Raw genomic sequence first — 12,623 nt, 5'->3', positions numbered from 1 at the left:
ATGATTTTGTCATTTTTTAATGCAGAGTAATACTCCATTGTGTATAAATGCCACATTTTTTTTATCCATTCGTCTATTGAAGGGCATCTAGGTTGGTTCCACAGTCTTGCTATTGTGAATTGTGCTGCTATGAACATCGATGTAGCAGTGTCCCTGTAGCATGCTCTTTTCAGGTTTTTAGGGAATAGACCGAGAAGGGGAGTAGCTGAGTCAAATGGTGGTTCCATTCCCAGCTTTCCAAGAAATCTCCATACTGCTTTCCAAATTGGCTGTACCAATTTGCAGTCCCACCAGCAATGTACGAGAACAGAGAAGTTTAAAAAAAAAAAATTCAGTGAATCTTTTTATTTATTTATTTATTCTTAAATAACTTTATTTTATTTATTTATTTTTATGTGGTGCTGAGGATTGAACCCAGGGCCTTGCATGTGTGAGGCGAGCGCGCTACCTCTGAGTCATAACCCCGGGCCAAATCTTTTTTATTTTTATAAAAATTAAAAAAATATATTGTCGCGACCCCTTGCCCGCAAGGAAGACGCAACTCAGGAATCTTCTTTCAGCAGTTTATTCAGGCCCTTGATATTTCTTCTTCTCTCTCCCAGATGCCCCTCCCAGCCTTAATAAAGCATCTCAAGCCCCAATGCAAAGCTGCCACATGGAGCTTTCTCATAGGGTGATGAAAAGTCATGCGCCAACTCTCCCAAATAAGGAGTTGTTTGTCACAGACCACAGCGGAGCCAGCGCCATCTTGTAATGGCGACCATAGTCTGCAGAAACAGCAGAAGCGGCTCACCACAATATATATTTTTGTGCAGTGTTGGGAATTGAACCCAGGACCTCACTCTCCATTGAACTAAGCTCCCCCTGCCCCTTTGAGTGGGGGAAAAAAAAAAAAAAGAAGCTTTAAGTCTCCTTAGAGTGGTATAGCAAATTTTACTGAGAGACTTTGCCAAATTACATTACCCTAGGGAAAGTAATATTTGATTCCCTGATCCCTCACCTCCACATATTATATGTTTGTTTATTTGCTTATTGTATGTTTTTTTCCTACTAGGGTACTTCTGAGGCTGTAGCTTAAAGTTGTATTTCACAGCCTAGAACAGAGCTTGACATTTAGTAGCTGTCACTAAGTATTTCTTAAATGAATGCATGCTAAATATTTCCTCAAGAAAATTAAGAGAGAAATGAAAAAATACTGATTGTTTATGTTAAATTTAAACTATCAACTAATTACCCTTAAATGAATGGCTACTATCTGTGTCTTATACAGTTTATATAGTGAGAATACTTGTTTGGAATTAGCTGGATCAAAAAATATTGAACTTTAATTTAATTAGGGATATGGTTATCTTAATTTTTCATATAGGGAAAAATCTGATTAGATTGTTATTGATATACTCAATTATAATTTCAAGAGTTAGATTTTTATTTTGCTTCATTTATTACTTGATATATATTATAGTTTCATGAGTACTATTAAATTTTATTCCTGATCTAGAGACACTTACAGAAAGCTTTGTTGATAATAGTACAAAATACATTTAGCTGAGTGTTTCAGTTTATAGTGTTTCATTTATAGTGAGAAGGGAGCCATCTTGAAAGTTCTCAAATATTCACTAAGGAACAATTTGGTCATGGATTTCAAAATTGGAAATTTTGGGGGAACATTTCCAAGGAGGGCAGCTGCTACCACAGTTTCTTGACTAAAATGTCTCTTAGGGTCACATTTAAAAACAGATTATTGTTGGTCATTTTTTGCCCATCTATAATTCCTTTGTATAGAGAAATAATATGTAACAGAAAAGTTCAATAAAATAAGCCTACTCTGTTTGAATGTTTAAACTAGAATCTTTATAATGTACTTCTGAAGTTAGTGTTAGTCCTGAGATCCTTTTATTCTCAATCATTTATGAAAGCCCTAAATGCTTTGCTTTTGACCATAGCACCCTGCATTGTTGAAAAATCCTTAGTTGTTGCTCCACTAAATCCTGAATTGGTTTTGCTTCTGAAACCCTGAAACTATTTCTAGTTTCTTTATGGTTTGACACAGGATAGATACACAGTTCTTTGTATGACTTCTTTCTTTTCATGCTAGAGTTGTGTTACAGTGTGATGTATGGGCATGACTTCTTTCTTTTCATGCTAGAGTTGTGTTACAATGTGATGTGTGGAGAATGGTCATAGGATTCACCATATTTTGAGCTTGGAAGTTGTAAACTGCTATCGTATTATTTCTATGGAATAGGTATTATAAAATAAAATATCATCTCATTTCAGTTGTTACGTAAATGTTACAAAATAATAGTCTGACTTCAAAACACACTATTAAATGTTATCCATTCTTTCTACAAGCCATGTTGGATTTTGCAGTTTCTTTTTGGTATCTCTTCCTGAGTTTGAAATAACTGCTTTTCTCATATTTTTTCCTTAGCTGAGAAAATCATTGGTTTAATCAGACTGCAACTATTAGTATAATATCCACCTACTTTTACATCTGATTTTTTTCTCCTGCAGTATTGCAGATAGTCTAATTGTGATAGGTCAGGAGAGGGAAATACACTAGAGGGAGATTGGAGAAAACTTGAAGGGTGGAACACAATGAAGATATATAAAGAAACAAATTGTGTACTTCATAAATCATAAAGGTTTTAGAAAACCTAATAGGCTTTGAGAGAGTCTTATGATATATTCAAATTGTATTTTATGAACCCCAAATTCTAGAAGTTAATATCTGATAGAATATTCAGTAAAGTGTTTCAATTTAAAGTGTTTCATTTATAGTGAGGGAAGCTGGAATTAGCTGGATCAAAAAATATTGAACTTGAATTTAATTAGGGATATGGTTATCTTAATGTTTCATATAGGCAAAATCTGATTAGATTGTTATTTTTATATTAATGCATAGTTTATATGACTATGAAGACAATGAGATTATGTTTGTTATGGGACTCATATCACAAATGCATATTTCTTATTTCAGTGTATAAAAACTTTTTTTTTTTTTTGTACTGTGGATTGTGAACCCAGGGGTGCTTAAACAACTGAGCCACATCCCCAGCCCCTTTTTCTGTTTTGTTTAGAGATAGGGTCTCACTGAGTTGCTTAAGGCCTCGCTAAGTTGCTGAGGTTGGCGTTGAACTTGTGATCCTCCTGTTTCAGCCTTCCAGGCTACTGGGGTTATAGGTGTGGGCCACTGCACCCAGCTAAACTTTCGATTGAGTGAGGCTGGTGTCACATTAGTTAGGTTTGAATCTAAATTTTGTTGCTTCAAAACATTTTGGCTTTGGGGAGGTTAGTAACTTTTCTGCCTCTGTTTTCTCATCTCTGTGATTTATGAATTACTAATACTTAATCCCATAGGGTTTTTATCAGTATTAAGTAGTACATGTTAAGTACATGTATTTCTCAAATACTGTACAGTATTTCTCAAAGTAACAATAAATAATACTAGGTATTATTATTTTTCTTTTTGTATAAATAGCAAGTGATTTTCAAAATTTAGAATTTAATTTTTGATGTTTTCTGTACTCTTGTTTCATTGAGTAAGTTTAAAAATGTTACTAATTCTTTTTTGACTCAGGTGATCCCATTCTTTCATTACTTTCAATCTCAGCTTTTATTGGCTTTCTAATTATTACATTTGCAAAGTGAATACTAAAAACTTGAGTTTAGACTCAATTTTAGGAGGGATGACACCTGACTGAATATTATGAATTGATCATAATCAGAAGTTTTGACTAACCATTATATTTGTGGCGGGGGCGGGGGAAGGAGGGGGAGAGAGAGAGAGAGAGAGAGAGAGACAGACACACACACACACACACACCACTAAAATTTTAGTGAAGATAAAATGGGAAAATTCTCGTATACTCCCATATTATGCATTCAAAATGTTATTATTGTACAGTTTTCTGACATGTAAAGTACTATAATTCTTGCTAATTTAATAAGGTTATACAGAGTAGCTCTAAATTTATAGAAAGGTCTTAGAATAATCAAATAATTGAGTATTTTACAATTTATTAAATTCTATGAAATTGTCATAGGGAACAGAAAGGTGAGGAATGTTTAATTTTTTTTTCTAATATGTACTTGGTTTGTGTTATTAATAGTACTGTGTAGTAGTTTAAGAAAAGGATTTAGGGCTGAATTATTACAAATACAATCAGTACTTATATAAATCAGAATTATGGGTATTTAAGGAGATAAGTAATTTCCAGTTCCTTTATAAAATAGCTGCTCATATTGTATTATTACATGTGGGTTCATGTAATAATACAATAAACTGTTAGACTAAAGGAGTAGGGTGTTCTAATACAGTAACATTTTACTTAGCTAGAGATTATGCCACCAAGGTTCTTTGTGTGTGAGTTTCTGTCTGTCTCTATTTTCCCCTCTACATTTAGTTTTTTCTTTCTTGTTGTTGCTTTATGTATGTTTCCCCCCCACCACCACTTCTATATTTTCTGTGTTTTAAAGGCTTGCTTATGTTGAGTTTTGTTTTTCCAGTTTTTAGTTTTCCTTCCCCTCAAATAAATTTAAAAGACCACAGTAGAAAATTTGTTTTATTTTTATGTTTGCTTCATTTGTGAATTTAAAAATATTTTTCATTGCTGATTTATAAGGTTAATAAATATGATAGTTTGTTTTTTCTTAAACATACAGCCCAGTATAATTTTATTATATAACTCTTGCCTGAATTTATATTGATTAAAAAGACTAATTTTCTTTCCATTAAATCAACATTATTGAGCTTATTTTTTTCAGTTGTGAATTAAGAGCATCTTGTGTTAGTTTTAGAGTCAGGATCATTGTTCTGATATTGATGTTTTACTCTGTAGTCCTCAGGATTATGCAGGAAATTTATCTGAATCTATACTAACTCTAGAACATACCCTGAAAGTTATCTTAATACCACAGAATCTACATTGGATTCTTTAAGAATATCAAGGACTTTAAGATATTATGATCAGATTAGTTCCATTATTTCTGATAAATTAAATTTTTGAATCTTTATAAATTGATTATTCAGATGTTGTATGCAGAATTTCGTTTACCCCTTTTAAAAAACACCTATGTGATAGTGTAGTAGTTCAGAATGTGCTTAGATTTTAAGCTAAGCTCAGTTCATGCTTCAGTTCTATGACAACTGTTTCTTTTTCTGTTGAATATATTTAGTAATATAACTTATGTTGTGAGAATTGGATATATGTAAAGCAGTCACAAAAGTCCTAATAGTACTTAGTAAATGCTAGCCCAAATTATTATTTTATTTGTTGCCCTTTTTCGTAAGAAATAAATGAAGGATTAGGAGATTGGTGACAGTTTAGTGTTAAGCCACACATTGAGGATCTAACATTATCTACTGTGATAGGCTTGTACAGTTTTGATTTCCCCGTGGATTATATATTATCAGGAAGAGCAAGTTAGGAGTTGTAAATATTGGGAGTGTTTGTTATTCTTAATGTTATAACAGTATATGAATGAGGGATAAACAGGGCTTTTTGTGAATATGGCCTGTTTTATTTTGGTTTTACTCCAGTAAACTTTCATACAGGAACACTTGTGAATAGAAATCTTCCAATGTATGAATTGAATTTATTCTAATTCATTCAGATGTTAAAACAACTTAAGTTGAATTTCTATGTAATTTAACTTATTTCTTAGTATGAGATAATGGTAGAGAATGATGTTTGGAGAATCTTTAAGTACTTTAATATGGTCCAAATAGCTGGTAGACACTAGATTGTTGGCTTAGAAATGCCAAGTGCAATACTGTGTTATGTCAGAGTTATACACTATATTTTAATTTAGTGTTGTAGTGAGAGGGCATCTAAATGGAATAGGAAATTATTGAGAAACCTGGACATTCAAGAATATTTAGGTCTCTTTTCTGTGAAAGGGTCCACGGTCTCCCTTTAGAGTGTCTTCTTTCCCTTCTAATAAACTGTGCTGTATTTTATTTATTTATTTGGGGATGAGGTGGCTGGGAATTGAACTCAGGGGCACTTGGCCACTGCTCCACATTCCTAGCCCTATTTTGTATGTATTTTATTTAGAGACAGGGTCTCACTGAGTTGCTTAGTGCCTTGCTTTTGCTGTGGCTGGCTTGGAACTCAGGATCTTCCTGCCTCAGCCTCCAGACCCAGTGGGATTAATGGTGTGCGCCATCACACCTAGACTTTGCTGTATTTTAAACTTGTTTTTGTATTTTATTTTTGATGTTTTTTGCCTTGAAAAATAATGAAATAATGTCCTTTTCCCCCTTCAATATGTTTCTGGTGTTATTTCAGAAAACATGATGAATCAAAATCATCTTCATTGTTCAGAGAGACCTTTTTAAAGAAATGATTTAAATACTACTTAAAAAATTTGTTAGATGTTTTATAAGAAGCAGAATGTTTAATATACTTAATTATCTCTAAGAATATATTCAAAATTACTAACAATAGTTATCCCATTCCTTGGTATTTATTCAGAAAAACTAAAATTAGCATACTACAGTGATGTTAATTGCGTGCAATTCACAGTAGCCAAGTTATGGAACCAACCAAGATGCCCATCAACATACAAATGTAATAAAGAAAATGTAGTGCCATCAACAGACAGATAGAATAAAGAAAGTGTAATACTCATTCACAATGGAGTCTTACCTACAGAAGAATGAAATTGTTTGTCATTTGCTGGTAAATGGATGGAACCTGAGAACATCATGCTAAGTGAAATAAGCCAGACTTAGAAAGTCATGGGTTGAATATTTTTTCTTATATGCTGGAGAGAAATAAGACATTAAGAAAAAGGGGATCTCATGAAAGTAGAAGGGAAAATAGTAGGGTAGAGGAAGAGGGTTGAGGGGGAGGGAAGGAAACTGAGAAAGGGGAGGAACTGGAGAATGAAATTAACCAAACTGTGCTATGTGCATGTATGAATGTATCATGGTGAACTCCACTTTTATGTATAACTATAATGCACGAATTACAAAAACAATAAATAGAAGGAAGGCCAGTTGAGTAGAGGAAGGGTGTCAGGGTAGGGAAGAGGGGAGAGAATGGGGGGAAGTACTGGGGATTGAAATGGAGCAAATTATGTTATATGCATTTATGAATGTCAAAATGAACCCCACTATGCATTAATAAAAGGAAATAAAATCACAACATAATTTTCAACCTTTTAAAAATCTCCATATTGATCAAAATTTGGCTTTCTTTTTTAAAATTTATCTGTATATTTTGTCCTAGGTGAGGAGTATCATATCTTAGAGATCATATTTTAATTAAAAAACTTGTTTATGTTGTTTGTTTAAACTTTGATAAGATTAGACAGAGATCTCATTTTTTCATGTAGGCGTTCACACCTAATTATTTTTAAAAAATGTGGGCTCATATGAATATACAAATAAATTTATAATCTGTCTTCTTAATATATTGTAGATTTATGGGAAATTTTACTTTACAACATTCTTGTGAAAATTATAACTGAAAGATTAGTGTTATTGAACATTAAAGGAAAACTGTGCTGCATCATTAAATAGAATTCATTGCAGATCTGCAAAGATGCTTCTTTATTAGAAAATATATTAACATAGCTCATTATTAATTGATAAGTAGAAGAAAAAAGAGTATTATAGTTCATGTCCATTAGGCATTTGATAAAAGTTTTTTTTTTTTTTTTCCTAATTAAGTGTATTTAATAAAAAAGGTAAATTAGGGACTGGGGTTGTAGCTCAGTGGTAGAGCACTTGCCTGGCATGCATGAGGCCCTGAGTTCAATCCTCAGCACCACATAAGAATAAATAAATAAAAATAAAGATATTGTGTCCATCTACAACTAAAAAATATTATAAAAAATTTTAAAAAGGTAAATTATTTATTAAAAGTGTTAAATGTCAGCAGCATGCTTTATAATCTTATATACAGCTTTTTCAAAACATTTAACTTTCCACATGTTATTTTTGTTGTTATAACTATTAAGGTAAATTGCAAACATTATGTCATTTCTTAAAATACTCCCATAAATCTTCCAAGAAACAGGATTTTTAAAATATAACTGCAAACTGGGTACAGTGATTCTAGCACGGAGGTAGGAGGATTACCCGGTGTGATGCCAGCTTCTGCAGTTTAGCCAGGCCTTAAGCTGCTTGAGGAGATCCTGTTTCAAAATAAAAAGTAAAAAGGGCCAGGGATGTGACTCAGTGGTAAAGCACCCCTGGGATTAAATCTCTAGTACAAGGAAATAAAAAACAAACATATATATATAATCTGCAACATTATTGTCATACCTAATATTACCAGTAATTCTCTGTTGTCATCTAATACTCAGTGTTTACATTTTCCTGGTTTGAACCAGTATCTTCTAATCCAGTAATGTGATTATTATGTTTCTTTAATCCCAAATGTTTTCTCTGCCTTTCTTCTTCCTTTTTCTCTTCTTAATCAGTTTTCCTACTCTCTGTCCTCCTGTTTCTCCTCTTCCTCCTCTTTATTGCTGTGGGGGCTTGTCCTGTGCATTGTAGGATGCTTTAGCATTGCCCCTGGTCTCTGTGATAGCACCCTCAGCCCTGTGTTATGATTACCAAAAATCTCTCTACATTGCCATATGTCTCCTGGAGGTAGAACTTGCCCCAATTTAAGAAACACTGAATTAAAGGTGGCATCTAATTAAAAAACAAAAAAGTCCAAAACTTATATTTAAAATTTTTTTTTATCTTGTTCAATCCTGAGTCAATTTTGTTTCCTTGGTTTTCTTGCTTATTCTTTAGGCTTATATATTTCTTTTCTCTATGTTGTTTAGTAAGTGGTAATGTGAAGAATAACTTTACTAAGATTCATTTGGATATTGTAAAAATGTAACTGTACGATTCAATGCATTGATGTATACAATTCATTGATTTTTGGTATATTCAGAGTTGTGTATTTACCATCACATGTTGTGTAATGAATTATCCCTCACCCTTTAGCCATCACTTCCCAGTTATCCCTCCCCCATACTCGGTTCTTATAATGTTTTTTTTTTATATTACATATATATATTTTTTTTATATTTATTTTTTAGTTATAGTTGGACACAGTACCTTTATTTCACTTATTTATTTTTATTTGGTGCTGAGTATCGAACCCAGGGTCTCACACATGTGAGGTGAGCACTCTACTGCTGAGCCACAATCCCAGCCCTATCTGGTTATATTTTATGAACTGAATTGTACAGTATGTGATCCTTTGTGACTGTTTTCTTTCTCTTAGCATGTTTTCAAGGTTCATCTGTATTGTGTCATGTGTCAGAACATCAGATTTCTTTTTATTGCTGAATAGTATTTCATTGTATGGATATATTGCATTTTGCTTATCGTCTTATCAGTTGCTGGGCATTTAGTTTATTTCCACTTTTTTTTTTTAAAAGTTGGACACAATACCTTTATTTTATTTGTTTATTTTTTATGTAGTGTTGAAGATTGAACCCAGTATGTGTGTACTAGGCAAGTGCTACCCTTGAGCTACAATTTGGCCCTTCCACTTTTTGATTACTATAGAATAATGCCGCTGTGAACATTTGTATAAGTTCTTATTTAGACATGTGGTTTTATATCTTTTGTGTATATACCCAGGAATGGATTGCTGGGTCATATAGTAAATCTCTGGGTTTTTGAGAAACTATGAACTTTTAAAAAATGGTTTCACTCTTTTATGTTCCCTCAACAGTATAGGAACATTCTGTTTTCTCCACATCCTGCAGAATACTTGTTATTGTCTTATAGTTGTTTTGCATTTGCATGTCCCTTATGTCTAATATTGAACACATTTTCATGTATTTATTAACCCTTTGTGTATTTTCTTTAGAGAAATGTCTGTTTAAAAATGAGTTCAGTTGTAAGAGTTCTTTGTGTATTCCAAGTAGAATTCTATTATCAGATATATGATTTGCAAATATTCTCTCCCAATCTGGGCGTCAACTTTTGATTTTCTTGATGGTAACATGTGCAGCACAAAATCTGCTTTTGATATAGTTTAGTTTATCTTCTGTTTCTTGTGCTTTTGATGTTCGAAGGTAATTATTTAAATTCTATGAGCATTTTTACTAAGGGTTAGTTTCAGGTAATGGTATCAAATACCACTTATGAAAGAAAAAATAGACAAAAGGCAGACTGAAATTAAGCCATTATTGTTTTCTTCAACTTGAATTGGAAGTTTTTTCCATGCATTTTATTATCGTGTCTAGATGGTGTATATATTTATGGAAGACTCTACTGAGGATTTGAGGGTAGCAGGGGCATGGGTTTACATTGTAGTGGTGCTGGATAATTAACAACCACTATGTTCTGTAGGGTAAACTAAAACTGTAGTAATCTAAAATTCTGTAACATTGTAGTTTTTCATTGCCTGCTGTGAGTGTTCTTCATGGAATCTAAAATTCTGTAACATTGTAGTTTTTCATTGCCTGCTGTGAGTGTTCTTCATGGCCTAGAGGCGGAGGACTAGTCCTTCAAAACAGGAGACTTGGTTTTTTTTGATTTATTTGCTTATTTTTTAGTTGTAGTTGTCAATACCTTTATTATTTATTTATTTTTATGTGGTGCTGAGGATTGAACCCAGGGCCTTGCATGCACTAGGCGAGTGCTCTATCGCTGAGCCACAATAAACATGCTGTTTCTGCCTGTGTGATCTGCTTATTTGCTGCATGATCTCATGCATTATTGGGGTGTTTGCTCATTGTCTTTTTTTCACAGTGCATTCTGACTGTCTGGAGCTTAGCCTTGGAGATCTTTATTGGCATTCTCTTTCACCAGTTTTCCAGGTCCAGGATTCACAGCTCAGATCATTGTGTGGTCCTGTTGCCTTTTTACAAGGAGCCACTTGGCCTTAGTGTTTACCTTCATCATCTCTGCCTTCTTAGTGTCATGCTTCTCACTGAAGTCTTTAAAAGTTCCATTTGCCACATAAACTGTGACATATTTTTCTTTAAACGTTTTCCATATTCAAATCTGATTTAAAGATCCTGTGCATGGTAGATTATTTCCTGGTTGTTTTCACAATTTAACCAACTATTTTGTTTTACTTTTTCAAAATAGGATATTGATTTAACATTTTTTTGGTTTGATGGAGTACAAGAAATTTTGTGATTATTGGTAGAAATAAATGTAAGGATTTATGTCTTCACCTAAATCTTTTAAATAATTGTTAATTTAATATGCATAGATGATTTGGAATATGATGTAATCTTTGTAGGAAAAGTGGTATTTGCTATCTAAAAGTAGCAATATAAAAATAACTGCAGCTTATTTTCCTTTCTAATCATTAACTGGCATCCTAACACATATGTTCCACTTGCCTTTAAATAGTTATTTTTATATTGTTACTTGTAGTGTATATTTTTTGTTTTAAAAAATTATATGCTCTTGAAAAGTAAACCAGTGTAGAAATGTACTAAGTAAAAAGTGAAAGTTTTATTTACTTTTTCCAATTTAAAATAATCAGTGTCTATTTCCATATTTTTCTTTGTGTAGACACATCAGAGTTTTCATCAAATTTCAGAAAAATTACTCTTAAAGGAAGTAATATGAATTATCTTCCTCTTCCTTGATAATTTTTATTAGTGCTTAATTTTTCCAGTAGTTTTTGTTTATTGTTACACTACAGTTTTCTCCCATTCTCTCTTCTCTGTGGACAGTAGTTGCTCAGTGAATTGATTTGATTCAGAATCCAAGAGCAAATGAAACATATATGTTAGGATGCCATTATTGATCAGAAAGGAAAATAAACTGGTAAAGATGTGTCACCGGAGGTGAAGAGAGGATCTTGATTTCTAAGACATTGATTTAGATGATTGTTCAGAAGATCTGTGTTTTCTTTTACTTACCATATACTTGTTGGGAGCCACTATGTGTGCCAGATACTGTATTTGGCATCAAACATACAAAAGTGAACAAAACATGCACAGTTTATATGCTCATGAGACTTATTGCTTGTGGTAGGTATAGGAAAATAGGCAATTCCAATGTGAGATAAATGTGAATACTGGCAAGAGTCTTTAAAATGGTGAACTATGGAGTTCAATCTAGAAATGAAAGTAAAGAAGTATGGAAGTAGGTAAGAAAGGAAAAAGTACTAAAATCAAGAGCCTGCAACTCTGAATGATAGTGAAAAAATAGATGCAGTTACCCTAACTGATTTAGAATTAGAAGATTGAGGTCAGAGAATAAGTATGTAGGATAGAAAAGAATGTTTTATTGACATGTATCAGAGTTTTCTGATGAATGATTAATAGTGCTCAGGGGATCAGTGGTTTTCACAAGACTGCAGATTGGAATCACTGGGAAACTATAAATTACCAAAGTCCTTATCTTAACTTTGTTGCACATTGGAAATCCTGATGCTTGGCTTCCATCCCTAAGTAATCTGTTTTAATATTACGTAGTGTTATCTAGGTAGTGGGGTTTTTAAATGCTTTTCTGCCTGTCTGCTCTTTAAGTAATTCTTTTTTTTTTTGAATTTTTTAATATTTATTTTTTAGTTATTGGCGGACACAACATCTTTGTATGTGGTGCTGAGGATTGAACCCGGGCCGCAGGCATGCCAGGCGAGCGCGCTACCGCTTGAGCCATATCCCCAGCCCCTAAGTAATTCTAATAT

At 32.9% G+C, this 12,623-nt stretch overlaps 1 protein-coding gene and 1 non-coding gene across 4 annotated transcripts in view; both read left to right on the top strand.

The window, feature by feature from the left end:
• Positions 1-12,623, top strand: part of Snx13 (sorting nexin 13) — a 150,328-nt gene that overhangs the window by 7,386 nt on the left and 130,319 nt on the right. The window lies entirely within an intron of this gene.
• Trnaa-ggc lies at positions 7,712-7,784 on the top strand. The gene has a single exon. It is a non-coding gene; the product is annotated as a tRNA-Ala (tRNA).

The sequence above is a fragment of the Marmota marmota genome, unplaced genomic scaffold, assembly GCF_001458135.2.
Source record: "Marmota marmota marmota unplaced genomic scaffold, marMar, whole genome shotgun sequence".
NCBI lineage: Eukaryota > Metazoa > Chordata > Mammalia > Rodentia > Sciuridae > Marmota > Marmota marmota.
The sequence above is the reverse complement of the archived record's forward strand: the minus strand, read 5'-3'. Positions and strand labels throughout refer to the sequence as shown.